Source organism: Phascolarctos cinereus, unplaced genomic scaffold, assembly GCF_003287225.1.
Source record: "Phascolarctos cinereus isolate Bilbo 61053 unplaced genomic scaffold, phaCin_HiC Scaffold_5;HRSCAF=322, whole genome shotgun sequence".
Lineage (NCBI taxonomy): Eukaryota > Metazoa > Chordata > Mammalia > Diprotodontia > Phascolarctidae > Phascolarctos > Phascolarctos cinereus.
Window position 1 is genome coordinate 472,509,915 of NW_027555958.1, and position 18,356 is coordinate 472,528,270.

Consider the following 18,356-nt stretch of genomic DNA (forward strand, 5'->3'; position numbering starts at 1 on the left):
AAATACCACATTCCAGTTAGAAGTCAGCAAAAATTAAGATCCATTTTTCCCATCCAAATTGATTGACCCCCTGAAAGCTGTCCATAGATACCCTAAGGCAACCTCCCCTACTTTAAATACAGTCAATCCATCAGCCAAGTATTTATTAAGCTGCTACCATGTACCAGGCAACACGTTAAATGTTGGGGGTACAAGTGTAAGAAACAGATATATACATATATTCTACACCTATATTATGTGCACACATATGAATATATTATATTTACACACATATATGTATTTTATATAGGATGTATACATGCACGTGCATATATGCACATATCTATTTATATCTATGCTATGTACACATCTGTACATAGCGTAGATAGAAAAGAAATACAAATAGTGCCAAACATAGGTCTTTTATGTTCAATACTGAGTGGCCGGTTTAATTATTTTGTGAACAATGAAGTCCCAAACAGACTGGAACAGTCCTCCTCGGAGAATGGCCAATGAACTGGTGAAGCTGATTGATGGAAGATCTGATGCCTTGGGCTTCTCCAAAATATAGCAGAAGGGGTAAGCTGGTCTTTGTGAAAATAGTCAAATATATATATTTTCCATTCTTCTAAGGGATAAATGTGTGCTTGAATCACAGCATACCGAATCTTTTGAATTTACATTAAAGAATTCTAAGGCATTTTATCAGTGTACAAAGGTACTTCAGGTGTGATGAATCACAGCACCAACTGTTGTACTGTGAGGGCTTAGGAATAGGTTTGGATTATAACCAGGGGGTCCTCAGTCAAGCTTAATTGCTTTCTTGTTATGACAGACTTTACAGAGGAGAGGCCCTCACAAAGATGGTGCTTCCATAAGAAGGGGATAAGAAAAATGCTAGGTACAGTGTGACTTCCTATGGTTGTTCTGTCTACCCCAAAGGAACTACAGAGGTGATATAATGGTATCTGTCTGAGTTCTGGATGCCAAGTATGCCTGGAAATGTCAAGATGACCTGCACAAGTGAACAGGGCCAAATATTCTTGAGAGAGCACCTGGTCGCCATTTGGAGCTCCCTCCTACTGAACAGAACACGCTGAGCTGGGAAGCTGGCTGGGCTTCCTCGCTGCTGGTACTGAGAAGCAGAAACTTGGCCTGTTCCCTGCACTTTCCCAACCAGTGGCAGAAGGCGGGTGAGTGATAGGGGCCAGGGTACCCCCACAGTGGTCAGGTGGGAAAGTGCTCCCATTTCTCTTTTCTTTGACTGCATTGGAAATGGGAAACAATTGTTGGCCCTCCTTGGCATGACGGGTTGCAATCTACTCAAAGGCAATGGTTCTCTGTCGTTAAGCTCATCCTGGCTTCTCTTTCTTTTCCTCACCAATGCCATTTTTATTATTTTGTTCATTCTTTCTTAAACATTTCCAAGTCCTTATCTCTTAAATTGTGAGTCCTAAGATTCCAGTGCAGGAAGTTTTTGACTAAGACTAGTCTTATGGGGTACTTATTTCATGGACATGGAAAAGTGGCAAAGGAAGTAATGCGCCCTGAGGCACAGCCCACAATTTGGCTGGTTTTCTCCTACAGCAGCTCCAGTGCTTAGGAAGGGAATTCTTTTTTATTGTCCTTTTCAGGTTTCAAAAGGTAAGTTGCCATCCCTTTGGACAAGTGCACAGTATAGAGGAAGAACACTTGGAAATCTGGGTTCAAATCCCAACTTTGACACTGTGAAGCCTTTGTAGGGCAAATCTATTCACTCATATCCTTTGACCTCAGTTTCCTTATCGGGAAAGTATGGCCCCTAGGCCTATGTCCTTTGTCTCTGGCTCTCCAAAAGAACATTAACTCTATAGAAAGAGGATATTTGTTGAAAACTCTACCCTTGACACTTATCTCCTATGTGACTTTGGGCACATCACTTGGCCTTCCCAGGGCTCAGTTTCCTTATCTGCCAAATGACGGGGCTAGATTGAATGGCCTCTAATATCCCTTCTTCCTCTGGTCTAATATGCTACAAACCTTCTTTATCATTTTGAAATTTCATTAACAGGTGAGCATCCTTAGCTCCCTATGGTTGATCAAAATAAGCTTACCAGAATAATGGAGGGTCAGCAGTGACCTTACTACCTGGAGGCTGCTGCTGGTATATGGGAGAGAGCACTAGGACAGGAGCGAGGAAGACCTGACTTCGAATCCAGCCTCAGACATGCAAAATCTGTGGGATGCTGGGAAAGGCACTTAACCTCTCTCTGCCTCAGTTTCTTCAACTATAAAATGGGGATAACAATAGCATCTTCCTACCAGGGTTGTTGTGAGGATCAAATAAGATATTTGTAGAGCATGTAGTAAAGTGCCTGGCACATAGTAGGTGCTTAATAAATATTCCCTTCCCGCTTTCTTTCCTTCCTTCCTCTGGTCTAGCTAGGGATCCAGGTACCTCACCCTGTGGACACTGGTCATGTTTGCTCCCCTTCTTCCTCTAAGAGTAAATCCTGAAAGCTATATGTTATAGTGATTGAAGCTCATTCATTCATTCATTCATTCATTCCTCCATCCATTCATTAAGCAAGAATTTATCAATTACTTATTGCAAAACATTGGGGTAGATACTGGCAAAATAAAAACCAAAAAATCCTCAAAGAGTTAATATTATATTAAATGTGAGTGCCACATGTACACATATAAATAAACAAAATATATAAAAAACACAAAATAATTTTGAGTGGAAGAAGTAGTACAAAGAACTCAGTGGGGAGTGGGGAACTTTGTACTGGTTATGGTACCTGAGCCTGGAATGTTCCACAAGGATGAGAAACAAGAAAAGGGAAGGGGAGCATTCAAGGGGAGGTTGGGGAGAATGTGGCACCGTGGTCAGAGGTGGAAGTTGAACAATGCTGGGAGTCTGAGGCTCCTAGGTATAGGTAGTGCTCCCCACATGATCTCAGTGTAGGAGATGGAAGTCTGATTGGGAAGGTACAGTGCAGCTTGGGCAGAGCAGTATGGCAAGAAGATGTCAGTGAAGTGAATGGATTCACTAAACACTTACCTTCTAAAATTCTAACATATAAATATATATATATATATATATATATATATACATATATATATATACATATATATATATATGCATATGGAGAGAGAGAAAGAGAGAGAGAGAGAGAGAGAGAGAGAGAGAGAGAGAGAGAGAGAGAGAGAGAGAGAGAGAGAGAGAGAGAGAGAGAGAGAGAGAGAGAGAGAGAGAGAGAGAGAGAGAGAGGGAGAGAGAGAGAGGGAGAGACAGAGAGAGAGAGAGAGAGAGAGAGAGAGAGCGCTCATCTTCAGGCCAAAAAATAAAATAGCAAGATCTGAACTAAAAATAGTTTAAAGAGCTGGAGGCTAAATTTCCAAAATAAATATCTAGCCAATTAACAGTAACTATCTTGGAATCTCAGATTTTTCTAAAATATTCTTTGCATTCCCTAACCAACTGGAGTGAACCTGCTTTTCACAGCTAAATCTGCAAACAGGGCTCTGTAGCTTCTTTTCTCTGTGTTGCCTCATATTCCACAGGCAAATCACTCTATTTTGTTGGTTTTGACAAATGGCATGACCCAGAAATGTTGACTTCCTGGCCAGTGGTTGGAGGCCTAGCCCAGATGTCCATCTAGGAGCCTGTGATAGGGCAATGACATCACTTGGACCAATAAAGTTGCTTTTGTTCTGATCACTGATGCCCAAATGGAGATTCCATTCATTTTCAAAATTGAAAGTGTTCAGTTGGTCTATAGATTTCAAAATGAAATTGGCAGGCATCTGTCTCTCAGGGATTTTTGTCAGTTTAATAATTATAACATTTTGGGTAGATCTCTTCAGAAAAGAATATTTTTGAAACCTTAGATGAACTTTTTATGGGGTTCATAGGATTACATGTACTATTTTGGGGAAGTTAGAATGAATGAATGAAATCTTGCAGTGTGTATGTATGTGTGTGTGTCTGCTTGAAAGTCTACTTGATCCTGAGACAGAACATTCCTTTTTATGACCTTTAATTGTTGGCAAGTTTTTATTGATGAGATTAAGTTGAGATCTTTGCAATGCCCACCCACTGCTCCTGTTCTATCTACCAGAGCCAATTAGAACAAAACTGTTCATTGGTCTATACCTTCAAATACTTGAAGATCAGAAGAATAACACTGAGTGATTTTTGCTGTGCTCTCCAGAATAACTTGTCCCTCATCTTGGCTTCTGGAAATCCTGCTCATACCCTATGGACCAGATCATGTCCTTAGGGAAACCTTTCCTAGTCCCATTAGGAACTCTATGGGTACTTTGCGAGTACCAAGCAGGCAACCTCATAGTACTTACTCTCAAATCGGAGAAGCGACCCACCATCTTGGGGCAACTAGGTGATGCAGTGGATAGAGCAATGGGCTTGGAATCTGAAAGACTTGTCCTTGTGAGTTCAAGTCTGGCCTCAGTACTTACTAGCTGTGTGACCTTGGGTAAGTCACTTACCCCTATTTGCCTCAGTTTCTTCAAATCATGCCACCTCTCCTCACCCCAGTTATGTCCTAGGAGAAATCATGGGCTGCACTAGGGGCTTATTGATTCCTACTCATCTCTAAGTCTATAACATCATGATCTTAGGGTATACTTACACATTATTCTGAGTTATAGTTAATTATGTTATATATATAGTCAATTATGTATATATCGCATTTCTACTACTAGACCACAAACCCCTGGAGGGTATGGCTTATGCCAGTTCCCTAGAACAGAGACGCAAACACAGTAGGAATGTTGAAACCCTCCAGTTCTAGCCTGGGCTTTTGTCTTCCTCTTTTCTTGCTACATTTTCTTCCATTGCAATGTCATTTTCCTCCTTTGCCCAATTGCCAAACACCTCAATGCATATGACTGACAAATAAGCAGATCCAGGCTGTCTTCCAAGCTCTGGTCTCACATCACCCACCTTCCTAGAGAATATCTCTGCCTTGTTACCACACTGGTCCCTCAAACTCAATGTATCAAGAATTGAGTTTATTATCATTCACTTTAAATATCTTTTCCACTCTTTGACTTCACAGTATGTCAATAATACCCAGTCTTCCATATTCCAAGCCTTGGGTTTACCTTTTCATCTTCTTTCTCCCTCACTTGTCACATTTAACATTCCCAGCTTATATCAATTACACCTGTTCAACAACTCCTATCTACTCACTAGTGTTACTCCTGGAGTACAGGGCCTCATTACTACCCCCTCTGAACAATGGATTTCTTTCAGTTCTTCCCAGTTCTTCAGTTCTTTCTCCTGCATACAATCCATCTTCATTCTAATGTCAGATTCAATTTACTGTATGCATAGATAAGATATATCCCTGGCCCCTAGCCCAGGACCTTCTTTGTACAGCGTATGCCATTAACAGATGTTTCTTGAATGAAATTAAATCAAAAATCAGAGAATTTTTGAGTGTGAAGGAATCCAATATAAGCATAGGTTCACATTGGAATGCTGTGAAATATGGCATGCCCTCATCTGGCCTTCATGGTGCTTCCTTCTCCCCTCTGCTTCCAAGAGTCCTTGACTTCCCTTTTCAAGGTTTGACTCAAGTGATACCTGCACCTCTCTGGTATTGTGATGCTGGGGCCAGAAGATGAAAATGAGACTTTGGGCTCTATTATGAAGGACAGAGCTTCCAGGAACAGAGAGGCAATAATCTCACTGCCCTCTGCCCTCATTAGACCTCATTTGTGGTATTGTGATGATCTATGGGCACAATGGCTTAAAAGGGGCAGGGAAGAGAGGAAAAGGATGCTGAAGGGCCTTGAGCCCATATCAAATGAGGAACTAGGGGTATTAAGGCTAAGGAAGGGAAGACTAGGTAAAGGGATGGAGCAGAGTGGAAATGAAAAAAATTGTTGATAGTATTTGAAGAACTGTCATCTGGGAGACAGAAGATACTTTCTCCTGTTTCATTCTGGAGGAGGGTTCTAACCCTGAGGTCTGCGGAGAGCTTTCAGGGGGTCTGTGAACTTGGATGGGAAAAACACATCTTTATTTTCACTAACCTACCAGAAACTGACCTCTTCTTTATTGTTGCTTTTATCTGAAATTGAGGTTTTCCTTCAATTATGAATTAAACACATTATTCTGAGCAAAGGCCCATAGGTTTCACCAGAATGGCAAAGAAATCCATGACACAAAAAGGTTACAAACCACTGTCTTAGAGAATAATAGGTAGAAGTTGCAATGAAGCTAATTTAGGCTTAATTTAATTGGAAACCTTTCTAACCATTAGAAATATCCCAAAGTAGGACAGGTTGCCTCCAGAGGGAGAGGAAGCAGTGGGCTCTACTTCACTGAAGATCTTGAAGCAAAATGGCCATATGTCAAGAACATTAGAGAAAGGAGACTTGCTTAGTTATGTTTTCAAGTTGAAGGCCTCTGAGGTCCTTTGGAGTACTTGCATACTGTGATACATGGGTTACAGCCTCAAATATCATTTACTTTGTCCATTTTTTTTCATGTATAATGATCACCACCTCCTAATGGCATCCTCCTAATGAAGGATGGCATCACCATCCTCCTAATCCCTCACCCTCAAAATCTGGGAATCATCTTGAATTTTTCCATCTCTCCCATGTAGTATAATTGTCATTTCCTATCTCCAGTCTGCTCTTCCTCCGCATATAATATTGTTATATGTTTCATAGGGTTTTCTGTCATTTTTCTTGAGTTCCTATCTATAACCTTCTAGTCTTATTAAATGGTAAAATCCTTGCGGGTAGGGACATTTATGTTTTTTTCCATGATCATTTCTCCAAAGCAAGCAGCACAGGGTCTATGTGGCATAGTGAATAAAGTCCTGGACTTGGAGTCAGGGATACTTGAGTTCAAATTCTGCCTCAGATACTGACTCAATGAGTGACCTTGGGGAAGTCTCTTAACTTTTCTTAGCCTCAGTTTCCTCATCCATAAAATGGGGATAATAATAGCACTTGCTTGACATCGGTGTTACAAGGATCACCTGAGTTAGCCTGCACAAAGCACCACACTCTGCCAGTTGTCATTATTGTTATGTGAGTCAGCAAACTTGATTTTAGTTTATAGGAAATAGTATAACCATCCAGCAGTTAGCACAATGCCTGGCACATAGCCGGTACTTAAATGTTTATTAACCGAGAGTAAACCAGTGAATGCCTTGTTTGGGAGGATATAAACTAGAGTTCACCCCACTAGCTGTTTACTCTACCTAGGGTTAATAACTTTCCATCAGGAAAGCTTTAACCATGTTTGCTTGGAAAGTATCACAAAACAAAGCAAATAAAAGGCTGAAGGTCAGGGCACATAGCTGCACTTTTTTCTTTTAAGGCTCAGACTGTCAAAAAATGTTTTTAAGTGAAGACTGTAGATAATGGGGCCATATCATTAGAGCCCTAAAGATCAAATCTCTAAATATTGTTACACTAGAGGTTCATCGAGGATTTATGGCTCTACAGGAGCAGGTTGACAGTCTATAAAAAGATTGAATGAGAAAGTGGTGACTTGAGATAGAGAGTCTGTAATCTGCTTGGGGTCTGACCCAACCGAGTCTTGAGTGTCCTGGCTGCGGCAAAGTCCGCAGAACAAGCAACTACAATCTGAGCTGGGGAGGCTGGGGAAGGATTGGCCATATGACCTTGAGCAAAACAAAGCCAAAGAAATGTGGATAGCTTTCAAACAAAAATAGCTAAACTTCCAGTGTGGACATTCTTATACTTATTCAGACAGCATGTTTCCTCCTGGGAACCTGCATGAGGGACATGCATTGAGGAGGCCGTCTCACTGAAGAAACCTGCTCTGACTCTGACCAAGTCATGTAATAAATAATAATAAATCCAAGGTACATCTTATAAAGGCTAGTATGATCAATAGAGAGCTGGCTCAATGTAGAAGACATGAGTTCAAGCCCTGTCTCTGATACACACTGACTGTGACCTTGGGCATATCACTTAACCTCCATAGGGAATTGCTGATCTGAATTGGTGGAGGTTATTCAGCATCCAGAGCTGCTAACATCCATAAAATGATGTTTGGTTAAAAAAATGACAAGCTATATAATATCCAAAGGAAGGTGATTGTTGTGGTGATGTGATTATGTCATAAAACCAGGGTGTGAAGGAACTAGGCAAATTAATCCCGGGGAAGAAAACAATTAGGAGTTTGGAATTATGAAAACAGTTCTCAAGTATCTGAATGGCTTTTACATGGAGGAAGGATTAGACTTGTTGTCCTTGGCCCCAGAGGGAAGAATCTAATCGGTGGAAGCTGATGGGAGGGAGATTTTGGCTTTAAATACAGGACTTCCCAAAAGAGTTCCTTCAGTCATGTCTGACTCTTTGTGACTCCATTTGGGGTTTTCTTGGCAAAGATACTGCAGCAGTTTGCCATTTTGTTCTCCAGATCATTTTATAGATGAGGAAACTGAGGCAAACAGGGTTAAGTGACTTACCCAGGGTCAGTCTGGTAAGTGTCTGAGGATGGATTTGTACTCAGATCTTTCTGATTTCAGGCCCAGTGCTTTGTCCACAGTGCCACTTAGCTGCCCCAATAGGGAGAGCTCTCCAAAAATGAAACTGACTTCCTCTGAAGGGCAGTGCATTCCTTTTAGTAGAGGACTTGGAGTGAAGGACAGATGGCCACATATCAGAAGCTTTGTAAAGGGGGTATTTACAATCAATGGATGGGTTGGTCAAGGTGGTCACTGAGCTCCCTTGCAGCTCTCAGAGTCTCTGATTATATTGCAGCAAGTAGCAAAGAGCAGAACCAAAATGGAGACATAGCTAGTAAAGGCTTGGTACAAAGGTGCCAATTTTTTTTTTTGTGTGTGGATGGCAATACCCTTTTTTTTGGTGACTCAGTTGGGGTTAAATAATTTGCCTAGGGTTACACAGCTAGTAAGTGTGAAATGTCTGAGGCCAGATTTGAACTCAGGTTCTCCTGACTCCAAGACCAGAGCTCTATCCACCGTGCCACCTAGCTGCCCCAAGCAATATCCTTCTTTTCTGATAGAAGAAAGACATTTCCTACTTATGGTTACCTGAAGATGGCATTCTTCCATCTTTTGCTGCTGTGTTTAGGAAATCATCACCCTAATCTCTCACCAGACCATGGGCTGTTGTTCCTAAAATACTGCTGTCCCTTTGCATTCCCTCTCCGCCTCCCCTTAGGTGGAGCTAGTCTTTCAGCACAATTGCAGCTGTGGTCAGACTCTTTCCCACTGCTCCTCTATTACCTTCAGACTATTTTGTGACTCTAGGATTCTATGATACTATGAAACCCTGCATGAACATAACTCCCCAGGAATAACCCAGGAATGAAGGGGAATCGCTTTTTCACACAGTAGTTCTTGGAAACCTTGGACAGCTCCCAGGGATGTGTCTTTCTCCAGTGCCCTGTGGGATACAGAATGCTGGTGACATCATGTTGGTGAGCCAATACAAACATCCAGACTGCATCCATTCGAAATGCTTAGTGACTTTTCCCTCTAGGGATCACTGTGAGAGCACAAGTTACCAGAAAATAAGGTAGCGTTTCTGTGTGTTTATTGAGATACTTTTCTTTCCTTTGGGACAACTTAAGACTTGATGTTTTTTTTTTATAAACAAAGGCTATGTATACTGTAAACATCTATAATTACTCATAATACATGTGTTCATGAAGTTAATGTGAATTAACATAAAAGCTCCCCACCTGGCTACTGTTTTAGACTAAAGGATTCCATCCAAGGCTAGATGACCTATTATAGAAGGTAGTTGATCTGATCCATTTGATTGTGTCCAATTCAATTTAATTCAATTCAATTTCACATGCATTTATTAAGCACCTAATGATGTACTATGCCCAGGGGGAACAGAAATAAAACCTGAAAATAATTGAATTCAATTAAATTGAAGTGAATTATAGATTTTTGACTGGCGTACCTATTAGACTAGATGGCTTCTGAGCCCCTCTATGACTCTGAGATTCTATGATTTAATATGATTTGAGAGGCTAGAATTGTACTATTTAATTTTCTGTTTTGCGTAAGAGAAATAAAGGGAAAATTAAAATGAACAAAAATTACAATCACATGTTAACATCAATTGAACTTTTAGGGAAACTCTGAATACATGCCTAAGATATATATATATATATATATATATATATATATATATATATATATATATATATATGTGTGTGTGTGTGTGTGTGTGTGTGTGTGCATATATGTATATATATATGTGTGTGTACATATATGTATATATGTGTGCGTGTGTGTACATATATGTATATGTGTGTACATATATGTATATGTGTGCGTATACATATATGTATATATGTATATATAATATATGTATGTGTGTATACATGTATGTATAGATAGATAGATAGATAGATATAGATATATATATACACACACAGATAGATATAGATATAGATAGGTAGATATAAATATCTATGTGTGTATATGTATATATGTGTTTATATCCCATATCTATTTATCCATCCTGTATATCTATTCTGAACTTTAGTCTTATATTAATTCAATAAAATCATCATTGAAAAAGTCTTTAGTGCTTATCTGGTCTAGCCTTCTAATTTTATATATCAGAAACTGAGGCTTCAGATACATTGGGATCACATAGGTAAGTGACAGAGTCAGGATTTGAACACTTCTTTATCTCCAAATCTGTGGTTCTTTCCACAATACCTCATTCTAAACTGTCTACTAGATCCTGTCACCTGGGTGTCCTGTGGACATATCAAACTCTTGTTTCTTGTGAAACTTGCTTCAAACTGTCCTATCCTTGCTTTTCTATTTCCATCAAGGATACCCTCATCTTTTGAATTAGGTCAGTTTTCTACCTCATAATATTGACTTTCCCCTTTCTTATCTCTGATGTGAAATAAGTAGCCATGTCTTGTTGATTTCACCTCCTTGACATTTCTTATAACAGTCACATGACTTCGATTCCAGTTCAGGCCCTCATTATTCTCCCCTAGATCGTCTAAGGAGACTTCTAATTGGTCTCCCTGCTTCCAATCTCTTCCCTCTTTAATCTTCCATATTAAGACCAGCTGTCATTCTGCTCAAGAATATTTAGTGTCTCCTTATTGCCTCTAGGATAAAATAGGAAATCCTCATACTGCCATTTAAAGCTATCCACAATTTAGCTTTTTATAACCATCATGGTTATTTCTTAAAAACAATAACAGCAACAGAATATATTTCATTAATGCTCATTTTCTTTACATCATAATCATTTCCCACCTCCTTCCCTCTACCCCAATGAACTCTACCTTGTGACAAAGAAAACAATTAAGAAAAAAAAAGCATCCAAAATAGAAGCATTTTTGATAGAAAAAAAGTATTAAAGTAAGAAAATAGATATTTTCCCTCTCTGGTAGTTGCCCATCTTTTTGCTGTGAGGCACATTTCATTATCTATTCATTCATCAAGACTTGCATTGGTTTTTCTATTGCCCAGAGTTCAGCTTTCCATTTTATTTGATATTATTTTTCTTTCCCAGTCAAACTTCTGGCTATTTGCCATACAAAATATTTCTTCTGCATCTGTACCTTTGCTATGGTGGTCTTCCACAACTGGAATTCTCCCCCTCTTACCCTCTCAGCCTCATAGGTTCAGATGCTACCTCTAGTACAATTGTGGGATTTCATTATGTACCTATATGTTAATTTTCTTTTCTTCCTGAAATCACTTCATCTATATCTATATCTATATCTATATCTATATCTATATCTATATCTATATCTATATCTATATCTATATCTATATCTATATCTATATCTATATCTATATCTATATCTATATGTATATCTATATCTATATCTATATCTATATCTATATCTATATCTATATCTATATCTATATAGATACAGATATATAAATATATAGATATATAGATATATATATCTACACACACACACATACTCATTTTTTGATTGCCACAATACATCCTTCAGTAGATCAGTAGAATGTCAGCTTCTCACTGGCAGAGACTGCTTTGTTATTTTTTCTATATCCTTAACTCTTAGTACAATGCCTGGCCCATAGCAGCTTTTAATAATATAATAGTTGAATTATCTTAGTGTAAATGGGGATGGAAGAATGAGATTTGTTGTGGCACTGTCAAGCAGTTTCAAGTGAGTAGTTCCCTGCATGACTCTCTTCACACCTTTGACCACATTTGAAGAGATATTTTTTCTTCTGATAGAAACCATACTGTCTTCTTTATGATGAAAGCATTAAAAATAATTTTGGAGAGAACTGTGAGGAAAAAGAAATAGGAGCCATTTCAAATCAGTTGTGGACCAAATAGCTTTCTGTTCAGTTTGGTTGAGATAATTGCTGGAGAAAACCGCTCTGGGAAGATTTTCTGGGGGATTTTTAGAAAGCAGGGAGAGATTTGTTAAATATGTTCAAAAGTAACTTTTCCCCCTTACCCTCTTGTCAGTTATGAGAGTCTCAATAAAGCCTGGGTCATTTAGAGGAGATGGTATGAGAGATGGATTCTGACAAGACTGTCTCATTACTTGCCTGACAAACTATTGAAAGTAAAAAAAAAAAATCCCAAGCCTGACATTTTTACATAGATTATGTACAATTCAAGTGACTGAAAGGTTGGTATGACAAGTTTGGCTTTTAATCAAAGCTGACACTATTGGCCTGCTGCATGTGCATAATGGAATCTGGTTTCCCTCTTCATAAAGAGAAAAATGGCCACTTTTCAAATCAACAGATACCTTCTCTTTCATTTGCTGAACAAAGTCCAATACAACTTGCTCTTGTAGGTTTGACCCCCTGCTTCAATTGGGGACCAAACAGGAATGATATCTCTAGGACAAAGTTCCCAATGACTTCCTCTTGGGTGCTTTCTTCAAGGAAGGACAAAATAATTGGGATAATTTGTGACTGAATCCTTTCTTTATTTAAATTACAAAAATAATTTTGTACTAATGTCTAAGTTGGAAATGAAATGTTTAAGTTATTTACACAAGAACAAAATCTGTTGACTTCTGATTGGTATATAGCATAAAGGTTTACACGAGGTGACATTCAATGAAAACAAGATAATATATCAGTTTTATGTTGTCCTTTAAAGCAAAAAGATTTACTTCATGGGACCATTTGATCATCTGCTACTGCAATGTCCACAGTAAGTGTTTGCAAGAAGATCACCATACTAAACACACTGCGGTCTATGATTGTGATGCAATACTATTATGCTATAGGAAATGGCAAGCCGAATGAATTCAGAAAAACCTGGAAAGACTTCCATGAACAGGTGCAATGTGAAGTGAGCAAAACCAGGAAAATGTTATATACAGCAACAGCAATACTATACAGTAAAAAAAAAACTGTGAATGACAACTGTTCTTGGCAATACAATGATCCAAGATAGTCCCAAAGGACTCATGGTGAAGCATACTATCCACCACCAGAGAAAGAACTGATAATGTCTGAATACAGACTGAAGCGTGCTTCCTTCCTTCCTTCCTTCCTTCCTTCCTTCCTTCCTTCCTTCCTTCCTTCCTTCCTTCCTTCCTTCCTTCCTTCCTTCCTTCCTTCCTTCCTTCCTTCCTTCTTTCCTTCCTTCCTTCTCTCCTCTCCTCTCCTCTCTTTCTCCAAGTCTTCTTGAACAAAATGACTAATATGGAAATGGTTTTACATGATTGTATATATATACATATATATATATATATATATATGTGTGTGTGTGTGTGTGTGTGTGTGTGTATATATATGTATGTATATATATGTATGTATAAACTATATTGCATTGCTTACTGTCTCAGGGAGGGGGGAAGGAGGGAAGGATAGATAGAATTTAAATCTCAAAACCTTAAAAAAGTTTTAAAAATTGTTTTAACATGTAATTGGGGAAAATAAAATGTTATTTAAAAATTACTTAAATAGAATTTCAGTTTATACACTAATATTTGCAGTAGAGGTTAGAAAGACAGAGACAAATCAGTGCAGAGTTATATAGGACCCTCCCTATTAAATCATCATATACTTAGGGAACTGGTAACTTTAATGCAGATGATAGAATTTGGGAGAGTAGCAAGATCTTTGTTCAAAATACGGATCAGGAAGAGAATAAGAGAAGTGGAACATTTATAGACCGCCTATTCCTATAGATGGTGAATACTTTCTTTGAGGATAGAATAAAAGAATCTAGACACAGTAAACACTGAATAGCGCCACAAAAATGAGATCAATCATACTTTAACAGAAAGGAAAAGACCCATTTCTGACACAGAATAAAATTCACGATGGTAGTCTATATTTTCAGGCTATGGGTTGGTTAAAGCAAAGTTACGAATTAATACTATGCTTGTAAAATTTTTTTTAAATGAGAAAAAAATACAGAGTGAGCAATTAAGCCAGCTCCATATTGATCTCGTTCAACAAGTTATCAACAATGAAAACATAGGAGATAGATGGAAAGCAGGGAAATGGATAGGCTGCAATGATTTCATGAACCTTTGCTTGTAAGGACAGCCAAGTAGCACAATACATGGAGCACCAGGCCTGGAGTCAGGAAGACCCGAGTTTCAATCCAACCTCTGACACTTTCTTACTGTGTGACCCTGAGCAAGTAGATTAACCTCTGCTTCAGTTTCCTCCTCTGTAAAATGAAGATGAGAACATCTGCCAGGGCTTTTGTGAGGATCAGATGCAGTGCAATATAAAAAGCACTTAGTGCTGTACCTGGCGCATAGAAGGCATTATATAAATGAAAGCTTTGATTTATTTATTATTCACATATTTGTTTGTCTGTTTATTAGAGCGAATGCACCAGAGGTATTCAAAGATATTCAGGCTCCTTTCAAAGTTACTCTTCATTTTATTAGTACATATTTTGTGTTACCTTCTCTTTGTATACATTGTTTTCTTACTATGGAATATAGCTCTTTAAGGACAGGGTCGATTTCATTTTTGTCCATATTTCCAGTGCCCATCACAGCTCCTACTTATAGTAAAGATTTAATTAATGCTTCTTGAAGAAAAGTGAATTGAATGGGGAGAAAGCAAACTCCTAAACAGATGTCTCTTTCTCTCCAGGGTAGCTACCAAATCCACTGCGGCCTAAGCCCATGGAGGCTCAGAGTTCCCACTCTCTCACTGGCCAAATCCAAAACTTCCCAGGCTGTCATCCAAAGTCAACAAGAGCCCAGGACATTCTTGGAGGTGCATTTATATTGTGTAGGATGACCCTTTAGAAACAGCAACGAGATGTCACCCAGAAACACTGCCCCACCTCCTCTTGCTATTGTCAAGGACAAATTAAGGGAAAGCCTAGTTGGATATGGGTCTCTCCTAGAAATTCAATTTTGTGATTGTTACACAGCACAGAGCTGATAATCCTATGACAAAGGCTAGACGTGACTTGATTACCAAAAAGAAGACAAAAAGAAAAGGAAAGTTTACATTTCTCTTATGCCGGGCCAATCAACAAAACCGAAACAAGTCAGCAACAGCAACAGCAAACCCTATTTTCCCATCACTGAAGAAGTTATTTAGAAATGTTAGTGATTGGCGCCTCTAGTTCTCGTTCCAAGAGCAAGCTTGAAGGAGAGCTAACGGGAAGTTCAAAAGAGGAGGGGATGTGCTCAGGCAAAGAGGCCACCATTCTTTGAGCTCAGTCAGATAAGAGAAGGCCTTGCTCTGAATGGGTCACAAGAGAGTAGGGGCTGACCTCCTATGCAGGAAGCAGGTGTTAGGTCAAGGCATCGCAAAGGATTCAGGGCAGACTTGTAATTGTCATGTGCTAACAAAAACACCAAGAGGGTCAGAGGCTATGGAGCTCCCCAATTGGTGCTTCATTTATACAGTTGAGTCCCAGCCTCCTGGATTAAATATGGTTTGGTAGATTGGGGCAGCTGGGTGGCACAGTGGTTAGAGTGCCATGCTTGAAGTCAGGAAGACCTAGGTTCAAATAAGGCTGCAGATACTCACTAACTGTGTGACCCTGGGCAAGGCACTTAACCCTGTTTGCCTCACTTCCTCATCTGTCAAATGAGTTGGTGAAGGAAATGGCAAACCACTCCAGTATTTCTGCCAAGAAAACCCCAACTGGGCTCATGGAAAGTTGCCCACAACTGAAACGAGTGAACACTAGCAAGTTGGGTAAAATGCTGGACTTGGTGTTAGGGAGACCTGACGTTGAATCTCGCCTCAGATACTTACTAGCTGGGCGAATAACTTCATCTCTCTTAGCCTTATCTGTAAAATAGGGATAATAATAGCACTCACCTCCCAGGGTACTTGAAAGGATCAAAGGAAATCACATACTTAAAGTCCTTTCTGATGCCTTAAGGTGCTACACAAACACTCACTATTATTAAACAATGCAAGTTACATCTGACTGTGTCCCAAGTAATTAATGTATGTCAGTTCCACAGCTCAATAAAACGACAGTGTCAACACATACAAACGTAAAGATCTGGGGGTTTTCATTGGGAAAGGGGCTCAGGGAGTCTATGACAGTGTTTCCTGTTGGACCCATGTCAAGCATCTCTGCATTGCCAAAGATGACTCGTTTGACAGCGACACAGCAGAGTAGACAATGTGAAGGGGGAATGAACAGCATTCTACTCTTCTCTTACACCACATATCAGGGTTCTGCAATCTGACAGGCATCAAATCATTTATTTAACCTTGATGATTACTTGAACTCATAGCAACCTACCTCAGAGTAGGCGCCCCTTCCTTACCTCTCTTTCGTTTTCCATAAAATTATGGCTTCTCTGAATCAAAGAAATTCAGAATTTGGAAGAGGCCTCCAGAGGAAGCTAGTCCAATCATCCCTGATGAAGGATTCCCTCTACAGGATACCCCCAAAGAGGCCATGAAACTTTTTGCTTGAAGACAGTGAGGAAGAATGCATTACTTCCTGTGGCAACCCTACCCCTTTGGGGTGGTTCTTATCGTTAGGAGGACTTTCTTGACATCGACTCCATGACTTCTCCCTTCAAGTTCTGCCTTCATGTCTCAAGCAGATCAGATAATCCCTCTCTCATATGTGGTTTCTGTTCAGTTGTTTATCAGTAATATCCAACTGAGTGGCAGTCCTTCAAATACTCAAAGAACGCTGCCATGTTTGCCTTACATCATCTCATTTCTAGGCCAAACCACCCCTATTCCTTCAATCTTACATGGCATGCTCCAGAAGCACTCTTGCTTATTAATGTCTTTGCTCAAAAGGTGTACCCCAAAGGGAATACAAAATTCCCAACATGCTCTGACAAGGGCACAATAGAGTTGGAATATCATTAGTGCAAAGGATGCTTATTTATGGGAGACATGACCAACTTATTTCACCATTGCCTCGTGTTTAAGGACAAGTTGAACTAGGGTGTCCCCATATCCTAGCCATCTCTGGGCACCCCTAGCTACCTGGTATAAATTTGGGGCCCAGAGACTTTTGAGACTATACCATGCTTCTGTTCAGAGTCCCATATCCTGTTTGATTTAAGATAGACGCACAATTTCTCGACACGGGAGTCCCAGGGAAGTGGTTGACTAATATCCAGCTCTTACATACGTCCCAAAGCAGGCACGCTCAGGCTCCAGGGACAAAGTCAAATTCATCTGCTTGATGGAGTATTCTAGAAGAGACTTTTACTAGCTGTGGCCAACCATCTTTAACAGTGTCCCATCCCTTACTTCCTGATGGCTGTCATGTCAGGCAGGGGATGGATCTCGACAGGATTTAGTTTTATTAGCCCAGGACCCATTCTGGGCAAAGGTCCATCTTAGAATCACATGGGAGATTTCAACTATGTTGAGTCGAACATTAAGAATCTCAAAGTGAATAATGTTACTGTCTCTCCATGACGTTCCCTCCTATATGCCCACGACCAATCCCCAGTGGGTTCTGATGCTAATCTCATCCCAGATATTTTGCAGACAAGGAAGTAGTTTATCCATGGCAACAATCCAATTTAACATTCTGATACAAGGGCCTACAACATTTTTGACTAGAAAATAAGATTTTATTTTCATATAAGCATAGAAAAAAGCTCCAAATCATCTTTCAATTTCCCATTTTGCAAGGCAAATATTTTTCCAAAAAGCTGGTACACTTGAGTTTTGGGGCAGCAGCAATGCTCTGATATTTAGAGAAACAGTAGGAGTTTGCATCCCTTTCTCTTCCTCCATTCCGCACACATTCTGCTGCTGTTGCCTTTTTGTTCAATGGCTTTTTAAGCTGGTATTTGGTTTCACATATATTTTCATTTTCAGAACACAAAGATACAATCATACCATTTACTGGTGGTAGTGAATAGACTGGCTCTTTCATGGAAAATGTAGGCGAAACAACAATAACCTAGAAGCAAAGTTGGT

General features: G+C 39.5%; 1 protein-coding gene across 1 annotated transcript in view; it reads right to left on the minus strand.

Moving 5' to 3' along the window:
* The window catches only part of NEGR1 (neuronal growth regulator 1), a 1,072,626-nt gene that overhangs the window by 38,227 nt on the left and 1,016,043 nt on the right, over positions 1-18,356 (minus strand). The window lies entirely within an intron of this gene.